Consider the following 22,459-nt stretch of genomic DNA (forward strand, 5'->3'; position numbering starts at 1 on the left):
ATATTAGATAAAAAGTTTAGGTGAATGTGTTTTGATCACTTTTTTGGTTGCTGTGTTCACAATAAATGTGACAAATATAGGGTTTTGTGTCGCTACACCACTAATTGTTGGAAAATGTAGATCGTTATTGGAAAAGCTATGGTATTGTGAAAATAGCTGAGCTACTGTAATGCTACTGAAAAATATAGTTAAGTTAGTAGTGTCGGTACTATTAGTTAGTTCCTCCCCAGTTGTGCATGTAAATGCCACTAGAAATGCTGAGACCTTCCCCAGTATGGCAAATGTCCACAGCAGTAAGGTATGTAGCCTTTTTATACATTTGTGTTGAGGATTAGATAAGAACATGCATGCTCCTCCCTAATTAGTTTAACATCTCATTATCTTTTAAATTGTCCCGTACAAAAGCATTTCTCCCATTCACATGCAAATAGCATTGTCAGATAATGTGTTCATGTTTTGTATTAAGTCTGTAATGCCATTAAACTTAATGTTCTGTCTTCATTACACTGTGTCTGTACTGTGGTGTTTTTAATGTTTAATATTGCTGCTGTTGTAGAAGCTAAAACTACCCTCTGGGATTATTAAAGCGTTTCTAAGAGTTTTTCTTTTTTATATTACTGAAGGTGACTTGAAAAGATCATGGGTTTTAATATAATAGGTTAGAATAATCTCAGATGTTATGAGCTCATCTGTGTCTTTGTTCTCAGTGCTTCTCAAAAGGGAAACAAAGGAGGCAGTTTTCAAAGACAGTATGAAAAGGAGACAGGCCACTCGTTTATGAATGGCTTGATGAGATGGGATGAGAATTAGTAGGAAACGCTCAGCATGATGAATTATCATATTTCCTTTGGGGAAATAAATAATCATAATGTAAGTACAGTAAAATGGTTTTGGTCATAACTTTCATAAAGTTTTCATTGTGAATGTTGACTGTAAAATTTTGTTCATGCAAATTTGTGTAAGCTTGCCCAAAAACATTACTTATTTAGCGGGCTGGGCTGATTTTCCTATTTCTGGTCTGTGATTTCTTTCTCTTTTATTGTTTGTTTTAGTGGATGCAGACAAACTCATCCAAATGGAAAGAAAACAATAAACTGAGATTCTTACTTTGAATCAAAATTACAGCAAAACACTGACTTCTTTAACAATGACTGTGGTTAAACTTATTCCCTTGTTCCATTACTGCAAAACTCAAACTACTCTTCAGCTTCTGCAATTCAGCATCACCTAGAGAATTATTAAAATGGCAGGATGGACACTCACCCACACACACAAACTCATTCAAAAGTGACTCAAGTGAAAACTGTTTAATTGTTTTTCGAGACAACTTTTAGCCTTTTGTGTGTCTATCATTTAAAAAAAAAAAAAAAAAAAAAAAGTTTGTGCCCTCGTTATGTTGTTCATTTGAAATTCGAGCCTTGTCTGGATTTGACAGATAGTAATGATTGCTCAGCTGTGACAGACTGACTCTAGGGCTCCAAAAACAATTGCTAATGGTCAAATATGCTCTGTACAAACTACAAGTCAAAACTCATTAGCAAAAAGCTGTAAACTTGATGTATATCATTCCTGAATTGACATAAATATCCAATGTAACAAGTCTATTGGCTGTAAAAGTTACTGACTTTGTTTAACAATTAAGTGCGGAGATGGAGTCACATAACCAGACTGCTGGTTAGAAAAATAAAGTCTAACTGAAGCAGTGCAGCAAATATTGCTGGTAGTTATGGCTTCTCACTCTTTCTTTCTTTACCCATTTTTATCAATTTTTACTCACTCCTTTGCTCTCTTCTCATACTATTTATATTTCTATTAAGATGTATTGGTATGACTGTTGTGATGCATTTCCCATAGCATTTTACAACTGGTATACATAATTTAATAAAAAAAAAAAAAAAACATTAACAACAAGATAGACAGATCGGCAAAAAAGTATGTCATAAAATATTTATTATGAAAATTCTCTCTTTCTCTCTGTGCAGTTGGATGATGGAAAGGTCGGACTGGTCCCGAGAAGAGAAGTAGGGAGGTTCCAGAGTTTCCTGTCACTCAAATTCAACTTGCTCTGACAGGAAGTGAAAGGCTGTCAGACTGATACTTAGAGCTTCACACCAGCACGAAGAGAGAACAGGGGTTTCAACACACGAAAAGTTTTAATCACTTCCCACTTTTACCCAGACTCTCTTTTACAATACTTAAAACTGCAAGCTGGGATATTGGGAAAAGTACCTTCAAGTTAACAGTCTATTTTATTGGGGAATCGTGTAGCGCCATGCGGGGGTTGGACATGTGAACGGCGAGCTCTGCGCACTTTGCTAGTTTTTTATTTATGTCTTAAACCAGTGAGATTCGATACACCCTGCCACATAACTGTTCTATGAAGTCAACATGCCAAAGAATTCAAAATCCTCGGGCCCTGGAAACATTAAAAGACACTTACGTGCTCAAGCTGATACCCCAGACAGGGCCGCAGACTAGGGACTCAGTTTGGGTGGTGCATTGGGAAAGATTCAACATCAACTGGCAAGCATGTCTGTAATGCTGGCGAAGGTCGTGGTGGTGAAATTAGACGAGCTCTTCCCGAGTCTGCTCAACATAACAGGCCATAAGCTGGAAATCAAACAAGCTCACAGGGTGTAACGATGCTGGCAATGATAGGCTGATGATGAAGACGATGATGTGTGATGAACCCAAGTGCAGTTTATTATCATTTGTGAAATCCAAAAACCGTAACTCCCAACGTGAACAAAATAAAAAAAAAACATGAACTTGACTATAACTTGACTTGACTTGACTTGGCTTGGCTTGGCTTGGCTTGGCTAAACTATATGACATGACATGGCATGGCATGGCATGACCAATCCAACAAAGTTACATTCACAATACCTGACAATGTACAATGGCAAACATGAGGCTTAAATACATGGACAAGGGAGAAACATGACAATGATAACCAATGACAAGACAGAACTGATAACAAAGTAACAAGACACATGACACTGAGGGAAACATGAAATCACATGACCAAGGAAACAGGAACAAACATGCCAAAGAAAACAGGAAATAACATAACATGGAAACACTTTTCAATATAAAAGACATGAACACAAAACATGAACAAAAACACATCTAGACGTGACACAGGGTCCCAGCTTGGTGATTCGCAGAAGAAGACAGGCCCCCATCAATTCTGGCCAAATTTCTGAGATCATAAGATAAAGATCTCGTATTACGCGAGGCAAGGAGTAAAGGAAGGCTTTCTTGGAAGAACCACAACATTTTCTTGTTCCCAGTCTTTGCGAATTCGACAAGAGAGAAACGTGATTGATTCAAGGAATGCAAGAAACTCTTACATCAACGGAAGGTCACTTTTGCACTAATCTTCCTGGCCAAATTGAGACTAGATACTAAGGATGGTCTCAAAATATTTACATGCCCAAAGTAATCATTGTCCTTAATTGAGACAATGGAGTGAGTAAGCCATTTGGTTATTTTCATGTTGCTGCCCAGTGGATCTGACTCACTGAACATTCATTTGGTTCTGCCTAGCAGCTGGAATTTTTTTTTTTTTTTTTGTGGAATAACACTCCTTCAGGACAGTTGTGGATGAATCTGCATGTTCCTTGTGTTTATGCCTCCTATTGGCTGGAGTTTGTTTTGTGGAGTATTTTTTGCAGGACATTGGAAGGATTAGGTCATCTGCTGCACTCATGAACAGCCAGCTCACTGAGCACTCGTTTGACTGTCTGAGGAAACGGAACTGCTTTTTTTTTGTTTTTGTGCTGGGTCCACTAGCGGCAGGAGCTTGTTTTGTGGAGTAACACACCTTCGGGACAGTCTTGTGAATTAATCTACATGTTCTTTGTGTTCATTCTGCCTATTGGCTGGAGTTTGTTTTATAGATTTTCTTCTGTTATGTAATTCTGTCTCACAAAATTTGTATAGAAGCACCGGACTTGAGCAATCCGATGGCAAAGTTGTCACGGGGGCTCTCGTAGGCGTACATGAACTGTTTGAGTTTAGAGGGATGGATGCCAGTTGCCACTTTCGTGTGCGGGGTTAATGCGCACATTTTTCTTTTTTCTGTTTGTTTGGTTCGAGGGGAAGTTCGGGGTTTGACTGTTGCACTAATTTTGGAATGTGGTCTTTATAATTTTATTTTTGACACACAATCTATTTTTTATCATATGTCAAAATGTCAAATGTTAATATGAGTGGATTGTCTCTCTCCACGTTGAATGTAAATGGGTTGGGGCACCCCATAAAAAGAAGGAAGGTTATTTATTTTCTTAAACGAAAGAAATTTGATATAGTGTTTCTTCAAGGAACGCATCTTTACCCACAGGAAGCTGAAAAATTTGGGAAGTTATAGGGTGGACATGTTTTCTTTAGTGCTGGCTAGAGTAAGGGCAGGGGAGTCATTACACTGATAAGCATCTACAATTCAAATGTCTCAAACAGATTAAAGATAAATTAGGAAGAGTCATTATTGTTTTAGCAGAAATTCAGGGGCAAGGTTTGATTTTGGCTAATATTTACACACCTAATGCTGATGATCAGGGTTTTTTTATAGATCTTGAAGGGATGTTGCAAGCCGCTGGCACCCCTCATGATATAATATTGAGAGGAGACTTTAATCTATTGAAGGACTCAGTCCTTGATCATAGTGATGCAGAAGTGTGCAAGCCCCCTAGAGCAAAACTGACACTTCACAGGATGTGTAAATATCTTGGTCTTACAGATATTTGGAGACTTCTGAACCCATCTGGTAGGGACTATAATTTTTTTCTTCAGTCCATAAGATTTATTCTAGAATAGATTTTATATATACTCATATATATAGATTTTATATATATTATATAGTCACGCGAGATTTCCGGCCAGAGAATATGGCCGCGAATGTGGGCGGAGAGAAGCCGGTTAATGGCGTCTGCCCATTTACCGCGTGTCTCCGCTTGTACGATAACTTAGGGACAAAGCTGAGCTTTATCACAAAGTTATCTACTAGCCAAAAGTGTGTGCTAGAATGTTTGTGAGGGGTCGCGTGTGTGTGGTTAGTACTAGAGAGAGAGAGAATAAAGTGGCGGCACCAAAGCCAGTTTCGCGATCGTGGGAGAGAAAGCAGCTGTTAGTTTATCACTCAGAGACGCGGTGGACGGCTTGTAAACCGTCCTATAGTCTTTGGTTCTTTAATGGATAAACTCAGTATGCCGCGATGGCAGAAATACACAACAGTCAAATGTGTTTGGACTACAACACAGCAGATCTCATTCATGATAACAGTACATTACAGTAATACCTTGAGTATTATTAGCAGCTATGAGCAGACTCGGCGGTCCGTTAACTGTACAAACAATAACCTTGATACACAAGAATAACACACTATTATATTCTATCTCTGCCCAGACGTAAACCTCTTACTTGAATCACATGAGGACGCAGGTAGAATGTGTGTTCATCCGTCGTTTGACTCCGACTCATTTCCTCGAGGCTTGGGTGATGACGGGAGGCTGTTTCCTTGCTCTGTCAGTGGGCGGTATGGCTGCCGATTCTCTGCGGGCTGGCGGAGAAATCAGCGACGTCGACTTGATTGAAAAGGGAAGATAAATCTTTTTTCTTCACTTCTGCAGGCAAATGGATGAAGGTGTGGATTGCTCGGCGGTCTCCTTCGGATCCGTTAGAGTGTTCAGTGGAACACAGAGTAATCTCAATTTGTCCAGCGAGATGGAGATTGTATGGCCACAGTTTCAAGTCGGGTGTTACTTCCTTGTGCCACGAGGCTACACCTGAGAGCATCGATGAGCTGCATCTACACATGGCAAGCAAAGTTGCTGGAAGCAATGCTCAGAAAGATCTCAGAGGTATTTCTACTCCTGATGATGTCATGGTTGAGGGGCGTTCTGTCATGTGCCTCATCCAATAGGTGTTGAGAGTTCGATCCTTTGTGAGCAAGGCTTCATGGGATTTATAGTCTGTTTTGGACTCCCTTTGTTTGATTTTGGCACAGATTTTATCAGTAAGATTTATGAGTTTGTATGGAGGCATCAGTCAGGCTTTTACGACTGTGTTAGGCCTGCCTTTGTCTTATATCTGAATACATGAGGCCCAACAAACTTTTTGGGATACCCAGATCTCAGTTCTATAGGTATTTACAGCTGTGCCACCTGCTCTGTATTGTTTTTGGGAGTAGCACACACACCCCTAAAATGGCAGATACTCTGGGAGAGGTGATTACTGCTTTTGACAAAGGTCATGATGCATCAGTGTATTACTCCCAGCTAATTCAGAGTCTGGGGGATGGAGCTTTAACTTCTATCAAGAGACTATTGGAGAAATATTTAAACTTAGTATTGGAGGAGGAAGTGTGGGCTACGATTCTATAAAATGTCAAGTCTGCATCTAGAGATGCAAGGGTGCGCCTTATGCATTTTAAGGTTTTACATAGATTCAATTGGACCCCCTCTAGATTGTATAGGTTTGGTCTTAAAGACACACCCACCTGCTGGTGATGCCAATCAGAAGATGGAGACACAACCCATGTTTTTTGGGGGTGTGGTAATAGTGGGGGTTTAATGTTAAATGTGATTCATTATATATATGTTGTGTTTTTTTCTTTGTGTTATGTCTATGAATCAATAAAAATGTTAATTGAAACAGAAAAACAAAACAAAAAAACAGTCTATTTTATTGCATAAAATCCCCTTATAATGTAAGTCAAGGCTGTTTGCACCAAAAACAGCTATATCTTTGACTCTTAAAATTAGACTGTTTTTGTAAGTGTACATTCAAAGCAGTGTTACAAGTTTAATTGCATTTGTGGCATCATGTCACTTACCACAGAATTTATATATATACCAAAACTGCCATGTCACATGTTTTTTATTTTTTATTTAATGTGCCTCCATGTTGCCTAAGCCGCCATTTCGGTTTCCCCCCTGTTGCGAGCCGGGAACGAGTAGGTGGTGTGACACAGGTCACATCGAGGTCTGTTTTTACTGTTGTTGGTGACTAGCCAAAGACTGCCATTGTAGTCTAGGGGGCATTGCCCTATCAGTAGCACAGCATTATAGTATATGGCTCCCACAGCGTCAGCTACTGACACAACGTCAAAGTTACCTACTTGAAAGGGAACCTCTCGGTTACTAATGTAAGCCTGATTCCCTGAAAGGAGGGAACAAGACCTGTGTAGCTGAACCGCATTGCTAATTTTAGCATGTAAGGGACTGAGAGATGTGCTCTCCTTCCTTCAGTCAGAAAATCCTGATGTTGTGGTGCTGGGCTCCAGCTTATATGCCCGTGATGACGCATGCATAGGGCAGAACAGCAAGTGTTACCAGCCAATCGAATTGGCATGATGGAATAGGGTTTCAAGGTCAACGCCCCTCTGTAAGGAGGTATCACAGCTTCAGCTACTGATGCAGCATCTTGTTCCCTCCTTTCAGGGACCTAAGGTTACATCAGTAACCGAGACATTTTCCAAAGTATTCATTTATTGAAAGCATTTTCAGAAATCTCTCTTTTGGCTAAGGAAACACCATTCTAGTGTGGATGAGAGGTGTAAACGTAGCAAATTCAATGCATTTTCAAACAAAAACATATTAGTGTAGATGTGGCCTAAATCATGCTTTTTGAGGCAGGGACTAATTTTCTAGGTGGATTATGCGTTACTGTTGTAATTCCTATGAGTGGAGTTTGATTTATGTAAACAGTCCCTTTCTGTATTCTCTTGCAAATATTGCGAAAATGACCAGGTTTACCAACATTACGTGGGCATGACATTTAAAAATTGGAAATAACTTTAAGGTCATTAAATTATTCTATCGCACAAGTCTTATGTCAAAATTTATAATGTATGGCTCTACTTTTGAACATTTTGACAAGGTTTCCTTTACTCTTTTTATTTGCATTATTTTTATCTTCTTTATTTTCTCCTCTTTTTTATGAACAATGATTCACTACTTGCTTAATGTAAAATGAAAACGAAATATTTATAATTAACTCACTGCTCTAGTAATATTCATCAGCACATTTTTAGTTTGACCACCTTTCTGCAATGAACCCTCTCTGGCGTGAGACTCCGTCACATTCCTCTCTCTGAGCCATGGTTTCTGGTTAAGCTCCTGTTGTTATGTTGTTTGTTCTCTACGCTAGACTCTCCTGTGTGAAGGGCAGCCTATAAAACAGTCTATTATTGTTATTACGGCAGGAGCGATGTGCCCAGCCACTCCGCCAGTGAAGATGGAACCAGTCATTAAATTTAAATTGAGCAATATTTTCTTTTGACACTGAAGAGGGGCTGTTAAGATGGATTCATATTTTCTTTGCTGTTATTCATTTATTTGTTGCATAAACTTAAGATTTATTGGAGCTATGTTCATTCAAATGTATGAGTGCTCACCTTCCCCGGAGAGATGCTTTCATAAAGCACACATTAAAAATTTAAAACATGAAAAAAAAAGAGTTATTAGGATGCTATTAACAAGAGACTCTGTGATTTGGCATGGCCGCATGATGCAGTATATTGCTCTTATTTCAGTAGACATCAATGCAGTGTTGGTTGCAAAAAACACCAACAAAGCTGCATGCACACTGCAGCTTTTAAATGGTTTAAATTGTTGGCATCCATGTTTCTTGTTTACCGCCAGGAGATGCTAAATTGTTGTATTGGTTATCACTGTGTCAGTCATTGAAATTTCTGGAATAAGTCCTGTTTTCTTTTTGTGACCAATTGTTATTACTTGCCCCTCAAGGATTTAATTGTAGTAAACCATTTATTTGTTTCCATCGTGACTAACCAGTGCTGGGGAAGCTACTTTGAAACTGTAGCTTCCCAAGCTACAAGCCACTGGTAACTATAAGTAGCTAAACTATATTCAAGTTACCCCTTTAAAAATGTAGTGGGCTACACTACAAGTGACTAACAAAAAGTATCTAACTACACTGAAGCTACTGAAGGAAGCAAAACTCAATTTAAATTAGGGTGACAACATTAAATTGAACAAATAGGTCTACATTTATACTAAGTTCTACTAACAAAGCTAGAAAACACCAACTTTTATATACAGTTATTAAGTTGAAAACATTGCAATTAAATATTTAATGTAAAAAATAAATAAATAAATAATAATAAAAAATAAAATAAAAAAAACATTTGCAGGGGCTCATGGAAATAGGTAAATCATTTATTTGAACTGGTATATTTTCATTAACCATCTGAATCAACCGATTCACAACTTAAAGGTGCACTCAGTAATTTTTTTTTTCCTCATATAAAAAGTTTTACTTCTAAAGAAATTAATATTAATTTTGAAACATATGTGTACAATTATTACTACTCATGTGAGATGAAGAGTTCAGTCATATCAGTAACTTTATAAGAGCTCTTTTATTCTACATGGGGCAGGGGTGCCTCATGGGGGCAGCCATGTTAGCATCACATGACCAGCTGAATACTACTCGCTTTCTCTCAGTAACTGTCCTGTTATTGGACACTTTCAATCATGGTTAGAATTAATCCTGGCTTATTGGGCATAATGAATTTCTTCAATGGCATTGGTGATCAGGGTTGGGAAGCTTTTAAAAATTCCGCTATAGACTGCAGAATACATGCTGTAAAATGTAATTTGGAACGCATTCCATTAGATTACTCAAAGTCAGTAACATAATCTAAATACTTTGGATTACTTCTTCAGTACTGGCAAATTTGTAACTTGTTTTGACTATAAACAAGTAAATAAAGTAAGAAAATTCACTTAAATTTATCTTGCTTTAAGTATTTTTAAAAAATATATATTTTTACAGAAAAACAATATTACATTTTCATTAAGAATAAGAAGTTTGCAGTACATCTTTGCTCTAATATCAAAGGTCTTACTAGAGGAAAAAAAAAAAAAAAGTTATGCTCCAACGTGCATTTTCACCATAGATATATTGGTTGTAGCTTTCCATATGATGTTAAAGGCTACATTGGTTAGCATTTCTTGTAAAAATATCCTAACCTCATTAAAAAACATTGACATGGCGTGTAGTCATGTATATATTGGATTTGTGTTTCATCTGTCATAGCGATTCTAATTGTTTTCTTGTTAAGCTGTAGAAAAGTGATGTAGGTCCTCTATTAAGCTCCCAAGGGAAAATTCCTCAATGTCATATCCACCTTTTCACTCACAACAGTATGAACTAATATGAATGTAACACATCATAAGAAAGTGTTTCACTGCTGTTCGAAAGCTCCTCAGATTGTATCGTTTATATGGATAAATGTTTTCCAACTGAATAGTCTAAACATTAAATGAAACAAATGACAATAAAATGCAAAGTAATCTCTTCATTAATCAAAATACTTTTTGAGTGTAACTGTATTCTGATTACCATTGATCTAAACTGTAACTGTAGTGGAATACAGTTACTAATATTTTGTATTTTAAATACGTAATCCCGTTACATGTATTCCATTACTCCCCAACCCTGTTGGTAACTGAAAACTACTGTTTGAATGATGCAGCATCCAGGCCACTAGATGTCAGTGTAAGCCAATGTAAGCCACTTTGACATACCTCAAAAGATTACTGACTTCACCTTTAAGCACTTCCCAACGCTTCATATAAGTGAACTAGGGAATCGTTTATTTAAACCAGTGCATTTACATTACTGTTTTGAATTAACTAATTTACTTAAATGATACTGAATTCCCAACACTACACAGATATCACTTCATGCTCAGTACAGTGTGGGAAAAATGTCACGTTTTGTGAGGCTATACCGCTACTTGTTGGAAAAAGTAGCTTGTTACTGGAAAAGCTGTTAAACTGAACAACTGTTACACTACCTACAACTATAGTCAAGTTAGTAGCATTGCTACTTTTAGTTAGTTACTCCCCAGAATGTAAATGCAAATACTTATATAAAACAAGTGTAAAAAAATAAATTAAAAAAAACTTAACTAAGCTTTCATTGCAACACAGCCAATATACAGCCTATAAACCACAGTGATTTAATGTTTGCAAACCACTCCTTCTCATGTAACCAATTCATGTTTAGTGGTCTTTATATCAGATCAGAACAGTATACTTCCTTATTTTGCACTGTTCTGTTATGGACAAAGTGGAAATACATAAAAAAAAAATAAAAAAATAAAAATAAAAATTGAGACAATACTGTCTCCTGCTTTTTTTCCATTCAAATGACCTTTTACTGATTAAATGGTGTGCGTGATGACTTTCATTCTTAAACACTTTGTCACATAGGTTTTCGTTTAGTGCAAAAGAAAATTGCTCTTTAGGCGTTTCATACAGAATTTTTAGTATATTGCAAATTGTGTACTGTATCTGTCCCAGATGTCCCCACATGTATAAAATGGAGAGAGTATTGAGGTTATTTATTGAAAATGGCCAGCTTACTGTCATTTTAATTTCACATAATTGCAATTGTAAGAAATGCCAGAAGACGACGTCAAAAGGGAGATGCATGCTTGTCTGTATCTGGGATTATTAGAAGAAATTTTTTCTAATACCTGACAAAATGGCCTACAATAGAACAGGTGGCATTATAGCGAGCCTGTAGTGCTATATTGCACCCTTGAATTAAAAATATGGACAGTCCGTTCACATTACGTAATTTGATTTGTCCCTTTGTCCCTGTTCTGAAAACTCTCTGTTATTGCAATACAATAAAAAAGAAGAAAACAATTTTCTGGTGTCTTCTCGTTGGCCAACATCCACTTCATTGAAGAACTTATTATAAGGATTACAGGCACAACAGTGCAGATTTACAGTTTTTTTATTTATATATTTATTTTATTTTTTTACCAGCATGTCAGTCGCACGGGATTGATATAACCTGGGGGTTATTTTTCTGGCCATTTTGGTAAAAGACGCCGTAACCTTTACCGGTTCGGGAACGTGCAGTCCATAAAAAGTCAAGAATAAAGGTAATGTCATTGTATTTAAATAAATTAAGGAAAACTCGAGTCTCCTCATCACTCCACATGTTCCTCTCCACTATGATGTTTGCTGTGAGGACACATGTGATGTAAATTCTGTCATGTGACACAATTTATTTTTTTATTTATTTTTATTTTTTTTTGCGTTAATGCCATTTTTCTCAACAAAAACTGTTTCCAAACTAGAATTTTTTTTTTTTTTTTTTTTTTCAACATTTGACATGTCGACATAGGATTTATGAACTAAAGTTAAATGGAAAAATATTATGTCAACACTTGTGAGATTTTATCAATAATTTGCATTTCCATTAGCTTAATTTTGATGCGCTAAACCTTTTTTTGCAAAAAAATCTTTGGATGGAGACGTAGTTAGTGACACACCTAAATGGTTGCAGTGTGTACATGGATAATAATGGCTCTCATATCTGCTTATGTCTATTGGCACTGATGAACATTTATTTATTTTATTTTTTCTAGGCTTTTGACAGTAGAATGTGGCAGGGGAGAAAGGAAAGATGGCTAGATAGATATCTGTTGTGATTAGATGAGTCTCAGAGGAGAGCTGGGTAGAGCTAAAATCAAAGTGAGCTTTGTGGGGATGTGTAGACATGTGCCTCATCTCATTCTTTCATTCATCAGGTAAGTCTGTTCTGAATATAGCAACAGCAGAGAGGTCTCAGAGGTCAAGTGGAGCTGTGGGAGGAGAGGTCGTCTGTCATTTTTAACCCTGTCTAAAACACTGTTCACAAGAGACTAGTTTTCCCTGAGAAGGTTACTGAGGTCATTTTCACAGAGGTATTGATTTTTAATATTGACTCACAAAACCTCAGTAAATATTATGGAGCAAATTCCTTGTTAATGTCTGTAACTGCTGTAAAGTATTTTTTTTTTTTTTTTTTACAATACTTTTCCTCATTTATTTTGGGTTTTATTTTGAAGTCAAACCCATGACCCTGTTTTACCACTTGAGCTAATATATATATATATATATATATATATATATATATATATATATATATATATATATATATATATATAAAGTGCTGTGAAAAAGTATATGAATTCTTCTATTTTTGTGTATTTTTCATACTTTTTTTTTTATCTTCAAACGAGAAATAACAAAAAAAAAAAACAAAGGCAACCTGAGTAAACACAAAATACAGTTTTTAATTTTTTTCTATTTTTTTATTTTTTTATTGAAGCAAAAAAAAAAAAAAAAAAAAAAGATCTAAAACCTATATCACCATGTGAAAAACAAACTGCCCCCTTAAACTTAAAAGCTGGGGGTGACACCTTTAGCAGCAACAGCTGCAACCAAACACTTCCTATAACTGGATATCAGTCTTTCACAATGCTGTGGTGGAATTTTGGCCCACTCTTCTTTGGCTTTAGTTCAGCCACATTGGAGGGTTTTCAAGCATGAACTGCCCATTTAAGATCCTGCCACAGCCTATCAATCGGGTTCAGGTCAGGACTTTAACTAGGCCAGTCCAAAACTTAACTTTTGCTTCTTTTGAGCCATTCAGAGGTGGAGTTACTCCTATGCTTTGGATCATTGTCTTGCTGCATAATCCAGTTACGCTTGAGCATCAGCTTACGGACTGATGACCAGATATTCTCCTTTAGGATTTTCTGGTAGAGAGCAGAATTCATGTTTCCCTCAATTATTGCACATTGCCCTGGCACTGAAGCAACAAAGCATCCCCACACTATCACACTACCACCACCGTGCTTGACTGTAGGTATGATGTACTTTTTGTGGAATTCTGTGTTTAATTTACGTCAGATGTAATGGGACCCCTGTCTTCCAAACAGTTCCTCTTTCGACTCATCAGTCCACAGAACATTCTACCAAAAGGTTTGAGGATCATCAAGGTGTGTTTTGGCAAAATTCAGACAAGCCTTAATGTTCTTCTGGGTTAGCAGTGGTTTTTGCCTCACCACTCTTCCATGGATGGCATTTTTGATAGTGGAGCCATGAACAGTGAAATTTATTGATGCGAGAGAGTCCTGCAGTTCCTTGGATGTTGTCCTTGGCTTTTTTGTGACTTCCTGGATGAGTCGTCGCTGTGCTCTTGGAGGAATTTTGGAAGGTTGGTCACTTCTGGGAAGGTTCACTACTTTTTTCCATTTGGAGATAATGGCTCTCACTGTGGTTCTTTGGAGTCCCAGAGTCTTTTAAGTAGCTTTGTAACCCTTCCCAGACTGATGTATTTCAATCACCTTTTTCCTCATCATTTCTGGAATTTATTTCGACCTTGGCTTAGTGTGCTACTGGGTGAGACCTTTTAGCCAAATTCATGCTGCTGAAAACGTTATATTTATGTGTAGATTTGATTGAACAGGGCAGGCAGTAATAAGGCCTGGGTGGGTCTAGTCCATCTGAACCCCATTATGAATGCAGTTTCATAGATTTGGGGATTTAGTAACAAAGGGGGCAAATACTTTTTCACACATTCCCAGTTGGTATTGGATAACTGTTTTGCTTCAATAAATAACATTATCATTTAAAAACAGTATTTTGTGTTTACTCAGATTGCCTTTGTTTTCTTAGATTTGTTTTTGAATTTTTGCAACAATTGAGACTGTTGTGTGTGAAAATGCCAGGAGATCAGCAGTTACAGAAATACTCATACCAGCCCATCTGGCACCAACAATCATGCCACGGTCCAAATCATTGTGATACATTTTTTTCCCCATTCTGATGGTAGAATAACTGAAGCTCCTGACCAGTATCTGCATTATTTTATGCACTGCTGCCACACGATTGGCTGATTAGATAATAACATGGATGTTTGTTGGTGCCAGACAGGCTGGTTTGAGTATTTCTGTAACTGCTGATCTCCTGGGATTTTCACATACAACAGTCTCTAGAATTTACTCCGAATGGTGCTAAATACAAAAAACATCCAGTGAGGGGCAGTTCCACAGATGGAAATGCATTGATGATGAGAGGGGTTGACAGAGAATGGCCAGACTGGTTCGAACTGACAAAATCTACGGTAACTTAGATAAACGCTCTGTACAATTGTGGTGAGAAGAATATCATCTCAGAATGCTATTCTGAGATGCGGGTTGGTGCTGTTTTGGCGGCACGAGGGGGACATACACAATATTAGGCAGGTGGTTTTAATGTTGTGGGAGATCTGTGTGTGTGTGTGTGTATATATATATATATATATATATATATATATATATATATATATATATATATATATACACACATACACACACACACACACACACACACACACACACACACACACAGAGTATATGTATAATAGATTGACTGTATAAACTGATGCAAATTATTGCTTTTTTTCTGGCAATATTTTTCTGGCTATAAGTCAAGGGAGCACCAGTTTTCTTTTACAACACAGGTTTCCAGACCATGCATGTATAACTTTGGCAGTCTGCACAGCAGTAATAGCAGAAAGTGGATGTGTTGTGGATGGTTTGCAACCTGGAAAAACTTCCCTCGAGGAAGAGATGTATGAAACGGATTATTCAATGTTTCGAGAGTTTGCAGCACTGCGGGATTTTAAAGCTGTGAGTTTTACTTGCTGTTCAAAATTTATAGCCCTTGGTATCTCAAACAAATGATGGATTCTGTTTTCCATACTTATCAAATCCATCATGGAATTGACTATGAGAGTTAACAACACAATACAAAAACTTTACGAATAAATTATATGGTCCTCATATCTGCAAACGGCCCATACAGAAGAAAATATTGCATATAGCTAAGAAGTTTCTCTGTAAAACTTTACAATAGAATTAAATTTGTTCTATTCAAACTAAAAATTAACAACACTTTTACAGCAGTTATTAATCCAATATTAACATACACTCACTGAACAGTTTATTAGGAACACAATAGACCTAATAAAGTGCCCGACGTGGTCTTCTGCTTTTGTAGCCCATCCGCCTCAAGGTTCGACATGTTGTGCATTCTGAGATGCTATTCTGCTCACTACAATTGTACAGAGTGGTTATCCGAGTTACCGTAGCTTTTCTGTCAGCTCGAACCAGTCTGGCCATTATCTATTGACTTCTCTCATCAACAAGGTGTTTCTGTCTGCAGAACTGCCACTCACTGGATGTTTTTTTTTTTTTTTTTTTTTTTTGCGTTTGGCACCATTCTGAGTAAACTCTAGAGACTGTTGTGTGTGAAAATCCCAGGAGATCAGCAGTTACAGAAATACACAAACCAGCCTGTCTGGCACCAACAATCATGCCACTGCCGAAATCACTGAGATCACATGTTTTCCCATTTCTGATGTTTTATGTGGACATTAACTGGAGCTCCTATCCCGTAGGTGTACAGGTGTTCAGTAACTGTATACTAACACTTTTTCAGCATTAAAAGTTGTATATGCTAACATTAGTTAGCATAAGTATACATTATGAATGAACATGAACTAATAATGAACAATGGTATTTTGATAAATTAACATTAACCAAGAATAATAAATGCTGTCGAATTCATTTAAAATTCATAAAACCTATTGCATTTACTAATGATAACAAACAGAACCTTATTGTAACATGTTACCAGTTTTTCTTCAAAGGGGTCATGCAATGGAGAATCAAATTGTCCTTGTTAACTGTACTATACAAACATACTGTACATTTCAGAATTCAAAAATTCCTCCCCAGTCTAAAAAGAGCATTTATAGTAGCCACCCTGCTGAAACATCTCATTTTGAAATCTGTCTGTTCGTGATGTCATGACACATTGCTTATTTGTATTTACACATCCCACAATATAGGGGTGAACGATTTGGACCAAAAAAAAATCTTATTGCGATAATTAGAAAAAAAAAAAAAAAAAAAAAAAAAATTGTGATTGCGATTTGAACTGCGATAGATAAATATACAAATGTAACGATTGGCTGCTGGCAATGATGATGACTGACAAGAATCCAAGTGCAATTTATTAATAAACGTGAAATCCAATAAACCCTAACATAAACATGAAGCAAAAACAAAACATGGACTGGACTTGACTTGACTTGACTTGACTTGACTTGACTTGACTTGACTTGACTTGACTTGACTTGACTTTTACATGGCATGACTATGAACCAACCTACATCAACAATACTTGACAAAGGACAATGGAAAACATGAGGGTTTAAATACATGGACATGGGAGGACAAACCAATGAACAAACAGAACTCTAAACAAGATAATTAAACAATAAACCAATGAAAACAAGACACATGAACATGGAGGGAAAACAGGAATCACATGACTAGGGAACCACGTGACATGAACCAGGAACTAGAATTTTCAAAATAAAAGACATGAAATACAAGAATCAACAAAATACACAACAACAACAACAAAAAGCGTCATTTCTTTCAACCAAAATTAAACCATGTTTTACCCATGCTTTACTGCCGACCGAAAATACTGTTCTAAAAAGGGTGTTCATTTTTTAGTTTTCTAAAATGAATCAAAGTAAATAAATAAAACAGTGAAACAGAGGGAGGGAAAACATCATGATCACACTGCATCTGTCTGCTTTGTAAAAAAAATAATAATAATTATAATTATAATAATAATTGTCCAATTTGTGAAAGGGTCAGTTCACTTTTCATCATTATTTTTTTTGAAACCCAGTCAATTTGAATATTATATTATTGCAATAATAATGATGTTAAGTAATTATTATAGAAATGTATTATTGTATAATAATAATTATCAATATTGTTATAATAATGTATTATTATTAGAATTATTATTCAATAGTAATTTATGTAATAATTTCTTAACTTACTATGCAGTCTGGTTAAACCCTAAGTCTTTATTTCGGTGGAAGCTTTTATTTTGAAAAGTGAAAGGGCTGACGCGGATGTTTGTAGATGAGATGAGAACAGCCTGTTGTGAATTAAATGCTCTCAACTGCCTTGCTGTCAACAAAAACACGCTCTCATGGGATTATTTTAAATGTGTATAGTCAATTGTAGCGGCCAAACATATACTGTATGTGAAATTACGCAAATGTGCAATTAAAGTAAATTGGGGGTGCTTTAAATAAGGCGCTTATCGCACGTTAGCACACTGAACCGAACTCAAGAGTACATCTGTCACTCAGGGCAACAGATAGATAGAATGTGTGTGTATTGAGCATAGAACCACTTTGAAACTACATGTGTAATACAATGAACCCGTTTACATGTATTTAAGAAATCACTACAGACAAACAGCTGTGCACATAGGCACACCACAGCGGGAAGCACGTGGAGACTAATTATTTATTTAATTAAATCGCAGCCCTTGCGGTTTGATAATCACACTGGGTCAAATCACGATTTCGATTTAATTTTGGTTAATCGTTCAGCCCTACCTCAACATGCGTCATCGAACCCTTGGCCCCGCACACTGGTGTGCAATTCAAGTCAAGAAAGCAGGCCTTCCGTGGCTAACTATTCCTAACATAACACCTAAGGGGACCCATCTGGACTATTTTGGATTATTTTTGAATATATTCATGCTCTAGTCAAACATCTTTGACCACTTGATACATATCTCGTGCCGCTTTTAAAAGACACAGTGTCAAGTTACAACTCTGAAAGGAAGAATCAATTCTCTTTTATTCGCTGCTGCCTGTGTTGCTTTGAGCACAAACACGTCATGGACGCGTTCTTTCGCCCATCTGCACTATTTGTAATTGTTGGTGTCTGTACACATAGGACATCTTTGACGATGGATGTCTTCGACCATTTTGGTGTGTTTTCTCTGATGTGCGCCTCAGTATGTATGTGCTTAATTTCACTGTTCTTTGGACTATGTGCATTTTTTTCGGCTCATGTCAGCATGGATTGCTTGTGAACAGGCATAATACGATTCAAGCCTTGCAAAGAAACTGTTATTGAAGGAGGGGGCAGTTAAAACACTTAAAAAACTTAAGTAAACCATTTCGTTCATGAATATTTCAAATGTCATGACTGTTTGATAGTTTATGGTGCTGAGTGTTAACAGTTGTGCTTGAGATGAACAGTTTAATATATTCAGATAACAGGGTGGAAAATGAACATATGAACTAAATTTTGACTGTTTTGGTGCAAAAAAAAAAAAAAAAAAAAAAAAAAAAAACTTTCTTAGCATTATCAGTGGACCCCAGGGAAGATAATACAATTATAAAAGATAGCACTTCATGACACCTTTAAAGGAATAATCAAGGCTCAGTACAAGTTACGGTAAACTGACAGCATTTGTAGCATAATGTTGATTACCACAAAAAATATTTTCAACTCATCCCTTGTTTATTAAAAAAAGCTGGGTTATAGTAAGGCACTTACAATGGAAGTGAATGGGCCAGTCTATAAACATTAACATTTATATTATGCAATATTATACATATTAACGTGGTTTTAGAATGATAAAATCTTTGTTCTACTTGTTGTTAGTGCAATAAAATTGCTTATAGGCTTTATGGCATTGTGTCGTCATGGCAACGAAGTGGATATAACCAGAGATTATTTAGCAGAGATGGGCCACTTCTATTAAAATGAATGGGAGAAATTGGAACACTCAACCAAGGAGCTCTGAGCGGCCAACGGTCAACTGATGTAGAAAGGAAGTCCCGCCTTACAGTTAAAAGAGCAATCACATTTTAGATACAGATATCACCTATCAATCAACTCTAGAACATGCATGTGCATTAGCTATACAAGCCGGGAAAATGGCACTGTTTAGCGTAATATGAGGTAAAGAATCACAATTTATGATGCTAGTATTTTCAGATTTTATTGATGATTTGATGTTCTTTGATTGTGATCTTGACCAACCGTTTTTTGAGATTTTGGTCTTTCTCCATTCAAGTTATATAGGAGCTAGACTGGCATGACTAGAATTAGCCTCCGGAGAGCGTTCCAAAAATGGCTGACAGTGGACTAACTTGCTACAAAGACTTTGATATAACTTTACACATGCTTATAATGTTTACGTCTTGTGGCTATACTTTGAAACGGTGTGTATTTTAATGTTTATGGACTGGCCCCATTCACTTCCATTGTAAGTGCCTTACTGTATCCGCGTTATTTTTATTTATTTATTTTGTAATAAACGACATAGATCTCGTTTGTTTGTTTTTTTCTTTCCTACAACAAGGTGTTTTTCAGCAGGCAAAGCGCTGACCGCAAGTTAACCTGGCCCTCTCTCACCTTCTGCTGCTGGTGGTTTTTGAATGTGTATACACTGTGTGGGTGCAACTGTTTGTGTGTTGCTTGATCTGTGTCAGCCTGTGGTGGGCGGCCTTGCATTGGCCTTCCATCATATGGTCCTGACACTCAAAATGCTGACCCAGAGAAGACTAAGATGGCAGGTATCTCCAGCTTATCTACTGCTAAGATATATTACTGCCATTCTCTCCAGCTTAAAATAACAGCCAAGAGTTTTTCAAATCCTTACAAGTAATAATAATAAGAAAAAGCTCAGGCTCACTTTGTAATGTGACACTTTAACATGTAAGCATGTTTTCTGGTGTATTACTTGTAAATTTAAGAATTAATTTATTCTAATAAATTAATGTGAAATTATGTTCTTTAGTTTTGTCGTAGTCCCTTTTCCCTGGAGACAAATAAATCTTTAGAACTGCAAAGAGAAAATAGAACCAGTATGAATTCTCAGCCCTGAGGGAAATGAACGATTTACATATTTGTTATTTAACAAAGGGTGTCTCCGTAAGATAACATGATAAAAAAAACATAAATAAAATAAAGATGACAAAAGAAGACAAAAATTTATTGAATGGATATTTTAACATTTTGTTACTCTAAAGGCCTTTTTAGACCAAACGCGATTCTCGACCCGATCGACATTTTGAATAGAAACAATGCATTCCTAACAAGCCATTCCCACCTGGAGCGAATATTCGAATGCCGACAAAGTCAAGCTTTCTTTTTATGGTGTTTTTTTTTCTTCATCTGGCAATGAAACACCCTGACCAATACAATTTTAGCTGTGGATCACGTGTCAGAAGCTGCTGCAGTTACCAAAACAAGCGCATTTGGTGGCGCTAAAACACAGAAAGCTGTTTTGAACACCGATATTGAACTTAGAATAAGAAAGTAACAAATAAAACAAGAGATACGTACTTCAAAAAACTTAAAATAATTTTGCTGAACAGTAGTTCTTCTTCTCCATCCTTTGTGTGTGATGTCATTTTATAACATATATCTTCAATTAAATGTCACACTCACAGTATCATGACGTAACAGGGTAGACAATAAATCGAGGGACACACAAAATACAGTATAAATAGAAATACTACAACTTGCACTGAGGACTTAAATGTCACCGAATTGTAGGTATGACCCACAAACAAGCCTATAAAAAGCTGTAAACACACTCACTGTAAACACACGATGTTCAGGGTCGATGGGTTTGCGGTAGTTCGTTTGAGAACGGATCAACAAGGGTGCAACAGCTGAAGCAAAGTCTTGAATTTTCAACAGACATTCTGAAGTATTGATGAAAATGATCATGATACAACTTAAACTCCACCCAGATAGCAAAATACACTCGAGCCAGTTCCGGTTAGATCCTCACCTGCTGGAGACTTACCCCTCGGCCCGTTTCTGTCTGCTGTAGTCAATTGGGCCAGAGGTGACAGCCGGTGATGCACCAACATTGCTGGCGTTAAGATGGAATCGGGCCATAACTATATGGACAGCGCGCCAGAGCTGGCCTGTGTTCAATTCTGCATGTAAACATATATGGTTCATAAATGTTACATTGTAAAATTGATATTCAGCCTAAATGTTCTCTTGCATTTTAACTATAGTTTATAATACATAAACAATATATATTTACAAATCTATATTGACCTGTTTCAGTGACGTCACTTTTTCCCTCAGCCGCCATATTTTTGACCATCAGCGAGAGGAAACAATGGTGTTGACTGGAAAAACACCCATAAAACTATATCAAGAAAAACCTAAAAAAATGCTTTTCATCCATGCCAAGTCCCAGGAAAGGTGTATTGATGTCTGAGGTCTGCACAAATATTGCCAAATTTGACTTTCGTGGACGTTATATATATTTTATCCACTTTAACCTCTGTACGCCAGAAAGTCTGAGGTGTGGCCAGCGAGTGCACATGCCTAACGGTACATCACCTTAAACATCTCTCATTGACAAGTTACAAATGCTTGTGACAGCAATTACTGTGCGCTGGTCTATACTCACTTTCTCCCTCCAACATTTTCATAGTCATTGTGCAACATGTTTTTCCACATCTGTATCCAGTGAATTCTTTGAGAGTTTTACTTTATGGTACCTGAAAGAGTAAATCATATAGACAAAGACCTATTAATGAAAGCAACATGTTCAAACTGAATGCAAACTTCATGAAATAAAATATATTGAAAGGTAGACCCAGTTTCCATGTATTGCCAACACCTGTATGTTGTTTGATAAACTATTCACAATGCAGAGTCCAATGATAGAACAATAAGTGTCTGTGTTCAGCATGATTAATATTGTAATGTGTCAAGTAAAATTAG

The sequence above is a fragment of the Myxocyprinus asiaticus genome, chromosome 6 (assembly GCF_019703515.2).
Source record: "Myxocyprinus asiaticus isolate MX2 ecotype Aquarium Trade chromosome 6, UBuf_Myxa_2, whole genome shotgun sequence".
NCBI classification, from domain to species: Eukaryota; Metazoa; Chordata; class Actinopteri; order Cypriniformes; family Catostomidae; genus Myxocyprinus; species Myxocyprinus asiaticus.